The 7448-nt window shown below is 42.1% G+C and overlaps 1 non-coding gene across 1 annotated transcript; it reads right to left on the bottom strand.

The window, feature by feature from the left end:
- Nucleotides 1-359: 359 nt before the first annotated feature.
- Nucleotides 360-466, bottom strand: LOC130727102 (small nucleolar RNA R71). Its single transcript, XR_009015140.1, has one exon. It is a non-coding gene; the product is annotated as a small nucleolar RNA R71 (small nucleolar RNA).
- Nucleotides 467-7448: the final 6982 nt, after the last annotated feature.

Raw genomic sequence — 7448 nt, 5'->3', positions numbered from 1 at the left:
CTCTTAGAGACCTCACCTCGGCTGCCATGAGCTACGATTATCCGGGCAGCATAGTTTCCCCCGATGGCACGGGAAACTTTGAGCTGAGGCCGGTATTCATCAACTCGGTGAGCCAAAATGAGTATGGTGGAGGTGCTCTTGAAGATCCTCATGCACACATGGAGCGGTTTATCCGCAATTACAACACTTATCGAGTTCAAAATGTTTCAGCGGACACCATCCACTTGAGTTTGTTCCCTTTTTCTTTGAGGGACACTGCTGAAGAATGTTTGAATTCACAGCCCCAAGGTAGCATCACATCTTGGGAAGACTTGGCTGAGAAATTCACCACAAGGTTTGTTCCAAGAGCCTTCTTGAGAAAGCTCAAGAACGACATCATGACTTTTGCTCAATCCACCGATGAAAATCTCTATGAAGCTTGGGAGAGGTTCAAAAAGCTCTTGAGGAGGTGTCCTTAACACAACCTCACCCAAGCTGAACAAGTAGCAAAGTTCTATTATGGTCTCCAATACTCTTCGAGGTTTGGCTTGGATGCGGCTTCAAACGGTGAGTTCGATGCCTTACTTCCACAAGTGGGGTGCGAGTTGATTGAAAAAATGGCTATAAGAGCTATGAACTCAAGTAATGAACGCCAAGCCCGAAGAGGAGTCCTAGAGGTTGAGGCTTATGATCAGCTCATGGCCTCCAACAAGCAACTCTCCAAGCAAATGAATGAGATTCAAAATCAAATGAAGACTACCAAGATTGGTGGTCGAGTTGCCAAATTGGAGTGTGTGGCTTGTGGAGGGCCACATGACAGCGAAGAATGCACAGAGACTAGACCGGATGAGGAAGTGAAGGCCATGCGTCAAGCTCGGAATTACCCATTTTCAAATACTTACAATCCAGGATGGAGGAATCACCCTAATTTTTCTTAGAGGCAAGGTAATAATGGGTAAGGAAATGGCTTTCAAAGGAAATTTCCTAGCCAAGGATTCCAAGGCCAAAGCTCAAGACAACCTCAAGAGCGAGGAGAAGGTGAAGGTAGTGGTTCCAAGAAGAGCTTAGAAGAGTTGGTGGAAACTTTCATCAACCGGACGGAGAATAATTACAAGAATCAAGAGGCGGCTATCAAGAATTTTGAGAATCAATTTGGCCAGCTGGCCAAGCAAATAGCCGAGAAACCTCAAGGTAAATTTCCTTCCGACACTATCCCCAATCCTAAGCAAGAAAATGCCTCTGTTGTAGCCACTAGAAGTGGGAGAGTGATGAATGAATTGAAGAAAAAAACAGAGGGAGAAAAGAGAGAGGAGATAGTGGAAGAGAAGTAGTTGTGCCTATTAAGGTGAGAGAGGAAGTTGATCTTACTCCTGAAACTAGCAAGGTTCCGTTCCCTAAAGCATTGGCTAAGAAGAGCTTAGATAAAAAGTTTTCAAAATTTATTGATGTTTTCAATAAGCTCCACATTAGTATTCCTTTTGCTGATGCTTTGGAACAAATGCCTATATATGCTAAGTTTATGAAGGACATTTTGCATAAGAGAAGAAGGTTGAAGGGAGTAGATGAGACAGTGTTGATGACGGAGGAATGTAGTGCCATTTTGCAGCGGAAAAGGCCGAAGAAAAGAAGAGACCCCGGAAGTTTCACTATTCCGGTAGAAATTGAAGGCATAGCGGATGTGGAAGCCTTGTGTGATCTAGGAGCGAGCATCAATTTGATGCCGCTCACCATGTTTGAGAGGCTGAACCTAGGAGAGGTTACCCCAACCATGCTTTCCTTGCAAATGGCGGATCGATCCCTCAAGGATGTAATGGTGCGGGTGGACAAGTATGTGTTCCCCGTGGACTTTGTTGTGCTTGATATGGAGGAGGATGAGAAGATTCCTCTCATTCTTGGTCGACCTTTCTTAGCTACTGGTAGAGCTAAGATTGACGTTGACAAGGGTCACCTCATTCTCCGTGTTGGTAAGGAAAAGGTACGGTTTTTTGTTTTTAATCCTATGATTGAGACTAACCATGATGACAATTTTGTTTGTGATGTGATTAGAAGCAAATCGAAAGTTCCGGAAGAGACCTCAAGGCTAATGAAACAGTTGATGAGTTCCATCCGGCTCTCATCAAGCTTGTTAGTAGTAACAAGTATGGGGGGTCCAAGTACGAGAACTTACATCCTCACATGGTGAAGTTTACCCAAGCTAGCTCCCTTGCTAAGATTGAGGGTGTTTCAAGTGATGAAGTGAAGATTAAACTCTTCCCTCATTCTTTGACGAGGGAGGCTAGAACTTGGTTTGATGAGCAAAAGGACATAGCCTCATGGGAGGATCTACTTCAAAGATTTTGTGCAAGGTTTCTTCCTTGCACTTGTGGTAAGTTAATCAATGGAAAGGAATTTCCTTCCTAACACCATAGGAAGGAGAGTCCACCTAGGACTATAACCTAGGGCTAAATGGGAGACAACCCATTCTTTTTATTTTGCTATTTTCTATCTTTTAATTTTGTAGTATTTTAGTTGTTTAATTTCAAAAAAAAAAAAGTAAAAAAATTTTGAAAAAAAACTGGGTTGAGCGCCTAGGCGCTTCATGAGCGCCTAGGCGCCAATTAGTGGCAGAGGCACTGCCTCTGGAGCTGGCTTGAGCGCCTGAGCGCTCCCCTCGAGCGCTCGAGCGCTCCTGTACGTGTTTTTGCCCACATTTTGGGTTTTAAAACCCCAACCTTTTCATTTTCCCACTCTTTACTCTCATTCCTTCATAAAAAACGCACCCCGCTCTCTCCATACCCCATTTCTACCTCTCATTTCTCACTTGCACACACTTTGGCTCTCCCATTTCCTTCAAAGTTTTGCATTGCATCAAGCTCTTTCCACTTGCACCCACTGACTATCAAGTCAAGGTAAGTTCCATCTTTCATTTTCCTTTTTCATAGTTCATGGGTTTTGCAATGCATGCTTCATTGGGGTTTGGGTGAGTGATATGTTGTTTATTGCAAGTTGGGTTTGGGTTGTATATACTCATTGTGGGTTGATTTTGTGCTTAATTAGAAAGGAGTTGTGAATTTGTGAGAGTTGGGTAGTTAGGATTTTTTGATTTAGTGTAGTATAGTTGTTGCTTACAAGTTGTTTGTTAGAATGCCTCAATGGGTTCTCTTAGTCGATTTCTGGCAAGTGCTTTAGTGGTGATCTTTTCTTCTTTGCCAAAGTCACTAAGAGGCTTGTTGGGTGCTCTTAGGAAGTTTAATTTTAATTTTTGTACAAAGTTTCTTCTTTCATTTCTTTTTTGAACTAACATCTCTAACGTTTGTGGCTTGTGTATGTGCTAACAATTTTGCAGATACCTGCAAAAAGATCAAGAACCAACACAAGAGCTGCAGCTTCTTCCTCCACCTCCCAGAGCTTTGATCGCTCCCGCTTCCTATCATCGATTAAGGAGGAGTTTTACCGATCTCACCTAGCACACAAGGAGTGTGTGAAGGAGCGGGGAGTTCGTTATCGGGAGGGAAGGAGAGACCTCTTGGGCATGCAAGAAGCCATGGAGATTAGGAGGTGGAAAAATTGGGTCAACCCTATTCCGTTTGCTTGTGAGGTCATGGTTAGGGAGTTCTACGCGAACACCTACTTTGACAATCAAGAGGACAGATCCAGGCCACCGGTGAATTCATCTTGGTTCAGGGGAGATGTGATTGATTACAATCCAGCAGTCATTCGCAGGCATCTTGGTCTCCTCACGGAGGACCAAGAGAAGGAGTTCTTCCCCGAGAAGGCCACCTATCATGAGCTCTTAGAGGAGAAGTCACCGGAGATCTTGGAAGACATGAAGACAGTGATTGTTAGGCCTGGACGGGACTGGGAAGCAGTTGATGACGAGATCATTTTTGTGCGGAGGAAGGATATGACACCGCTGGCCAGAGTTTGGGCTGAATTTTTCCAGGATTCCCTCATTCCTAGCTCTAACAAATCTGAAGTTAGAGAGGTTACAATGGTTGCCATCTACTGCATTGTGAGAGGCCATCCTATGGACGTGGCCACCATCATTGCTGGTCGGATTTATTCCCTCTACAACGGGAGTAAAGACAAGCATCGACCCATCTTTCCTCACTTGATTTGCTCTTTGATTCATGCGGTGAGGGACAGCGCTAGGAGGCCAGTCCATGTTATTGAAAAGAGGTTGTCTGTTGCGCCTCTGCTCAGTAAGGAGAGGATCACTCAACTTTATAAAGATTGGACGACAAGAATGCCTCAAGAGGAGGAAGAGGAAGAGGATCCTGAGGAGCCAGCGGAAGAGGAAGATGAAGAAGAAGAGGAAGAAGAGGAGGAAGAAGAAAATTTTGAAGTGGTGAATGAGGTGGTTACTCCACCATGTGCTGACCCTTCTCTTGCTTGGATGGAGGCCGCTTTTGGGCGGATGTTTTTGAGGCAAGATCGCCTACACAGGGATCTTGACCTCCATTGGAGGGGAGGTAGCACATCAGACCCCAGGTACAATGGGCCCATGGATTTCAATACCTTGGAGCAGGGGATGATAGACTTGAGCTTAATGCATGATGTCGGTGTTCATCCGGATTATGGTGATGGAAGGGGTGACCATGACCCCATGGAGTGACTATGTTGAGGTAATCCTACTCTTAGTTTAGGTCATGCATCTTTAGCATATTTTTCAATTTATAGAATTTGTTTTTCTTTTTATCATGCATTGTTTAATTAGCTTTTTGTTTTTGGGTCTTTTACTTCCCTATACTCACATGCTTTTAGCTATAGTTTTGCTTCCCTACTTGTGCTGTTTTTGAAAATGCTTCTGTGAATACTTGTTGTTGGTTTTGGGGATGAGTGATTGCATGTTTGGGGAAGAGAGGAGGAGACTTCGGTCTTACGAGTGTTTCTTGGGAAAAGAGTCGGGGTGAGTCCATTGAGGGTCTATCTTTGACCCTTCACCATTAAAAATCTCTGGAGGATCCTAACTCACTTGCAATTCTTGGTTCTACGTTGATTTCGCTCATAGCATGCTTAGTGATTCTTGCAAAATTCTTGAGACTTGTAGGATTTCTTGAGATTCTGAATTTGTTGGTTGATTATTACCCTTAGTTGTCCCATTTGAGCTTAGTTGGAATTTTTTTTTCTGTAGCCAAAAGATTGGGACGGTTGTTTGGTTGGAATATTGGGGAGTGTTGGTCCTTGTTTCATTTGAATGGAGCTGAAAAAGTTGGGAAATAGTCTCTTGCCCCAAATTAAAAGTTATTGAAAAAAAGAAAGAAAAGAACTCTTAACCAAAAGTTGGAGTTGAAAAAAAGAAAAAAAAGGTTGAAAAAGGGGGTGCAAGAGACTTGTGAAAAAATGTTTGTTGTGAAAAGCTCCGGGGTTACTAGAAGAGGACCACACTCAATGTGTTTGAAAGCCTAGTTTTCCCTTAGGGACCAACCACCACCATGCTTTACCTAGCCAATGTTTCAACCCTTTTGAAAGTCTCTTGAATATTTGCATTGTTTTTCTTTGTTGATAGTGAGTGAATGACATTCAGGACCTATGAACTTGTTTGTGTGCTCAGTGCACTAAATTTACATCTCATCCTAGGACTTCTAGATCTATATGTTTCTCATGAATGGACTCTACACTCTTCTCTTTTCAAAAGATGCATGAAGTAGGTTGTTGGGTCTATCTCTTGGAACTAGCTGTGATTGCTTTGTCCCCCTGTTTTTGTGAAGTATTCCTTGTTGAGAGCACTTGTTTGGGAGCATTTCTTGCGCTTGAGGGCAAGCGAGTGTTATTTACGCTCGAGGGCGAGCTGCCGTTGAGTATAGTGGTGTGATGACCCTATTTTAGTAGTGTTTTTAGGGTCATTTCTTTGTGTGTTTTGAGTCTTTTTGTTGAGTCTCATGTAGTGTTTCATGCATTATCATGCATTTTTATCTTTTCTTGAGTCTTTGTTTTGTTTTGATAATTTTGTAGTTTTATAGGGACTTTTCTTGCATTTTAAGTTAAGTTTAGGACTTGCATGGTTTTGTTGTGTTAAATGAAGGACCTCTTGTGCTAATGAGCTCTTTGAGCTTCTAGATTCTTCCTTGACTTGTTGGTTAGGTTTGGAGAGCAGAAACTGAAGGTAATAGAAGGCCAAGAAGCATGGAATTGAAGGAGGACTTAAAGAGGATTGAAAGAGGAGTTACAAAAGCCAAAAAGTCTTTTTCAAGCGAGCTTGAGCGCCTAGGCGCTAGTGCATTTTTTCAGAGGTCAAGGAATTGGCGCCCAGGCGCTGGGAATGGCGCTTCGGCGCCAATTAAGCTCCAGAGGGCATGTTTGTGCATGCAATTGAGTGCCCAGGCTCGTATTTTTGTGCCTATAAATAAGGCTTAGGCCAATTTCTTAAAGGAGTTAGACATTTTTACTCATTTTGGATCAAGTTTGAGAGCTGAGGAGAAACTTGGGGCTGTAGGAAGGCTTCCAACTTGTATTTTTCTCAGGTTTTCATTACATTTTCTGTATGAATTCACTAGCCATGAGTGGCTAGTTTCCTTTTTTGCTTTGGGTTAAGAGATTCTATGAAGTTTTAGTTTGATAAGTCCTATCTCTATGCATGAGTTCTTGATTTAATCTTGTATTTCAATTCCTTTATGCATGTTTAGCTTTGGTGCACCTTTGCTATAGGCTAGATTATAATTAAATGGAAGTTTGTTATGATTTAGGGACATGAATTGAAATAGATCCTTTTATACTTGCTTCTAGGCATAGAGTGAGGGGAGGGTTTTGTTGGGCTGAATATACATGCTTATTAACTTCTTATGAATGTTTAAGTACACAAGGAATTGGGCTTAACTTTCAGTTTGAGAGAATTACTTTTATGAGGAATTAACTAGTAAGTACATAGGCTATGGCAACAAGAGATAAATCAAGGTATCACATGCATAGGATAGGTGGACTAAAGTGGATTAGATGATCAACAACCCAAGGCAATTTTCTATCAATTGTTAATTACAACATTATCAACATTGCTCTTTTGTAGAACTTTTGTCACAAACAACCAAAACCAATTTCTGAATTTTACTGCTTTAGAAACTTGCAAACTTTAGACTTAAATCAACAATTCTCACTCACAATCCGTGTGGTTCAATATTTTAAAACCTGGAGGTATTCGTACACTTGCGAATTGACCAACAGTAAAGTATCATTTTATTAGAGATTATGTTCAAAAGGGCGTACTTCTTCTGAAGTTTGTTGATACTGACCATCAATGGGCAGATATCTTTACAAAGCCCTTAGCAGAAGATGGATCCGAACCTCTGACTATGATGCTTCTTTATCAGAAGATGTCTAGTTCAGAAGGTAACTCCATCAGAGGATAAGTACCCATTGGTGCTCACTCTGAAGCTGAGACAGTAAACGTGTGTCATCAACTATGATACATTGTTCCTTGTGCCCGTGCTGACAGTCTGTCGTAATGAGTGTTGATGTGCTTCTCTCCATCGTGTGATATGTGTATTAACTGTTCT

The sequence above is a fragment of the Lotus japonicus genome, chromosome 6 (genome assembly GCF_012489685.1).
Source record: "Lotus japonicus ecotype B-129 chromosome 6, LjGifu_v1.2".
Taxonomy (NCBI): Eukaryota; Viridiplantae; Streptophyta; class Magnoliopsida; order Fabales; family Fabaceae; genus Lotus; species Lotus japonicus.
Note: the sequence above shows the minus strand (reverse complement) of the source record. Positions and strands in the feature narration are given on the sequence as shown.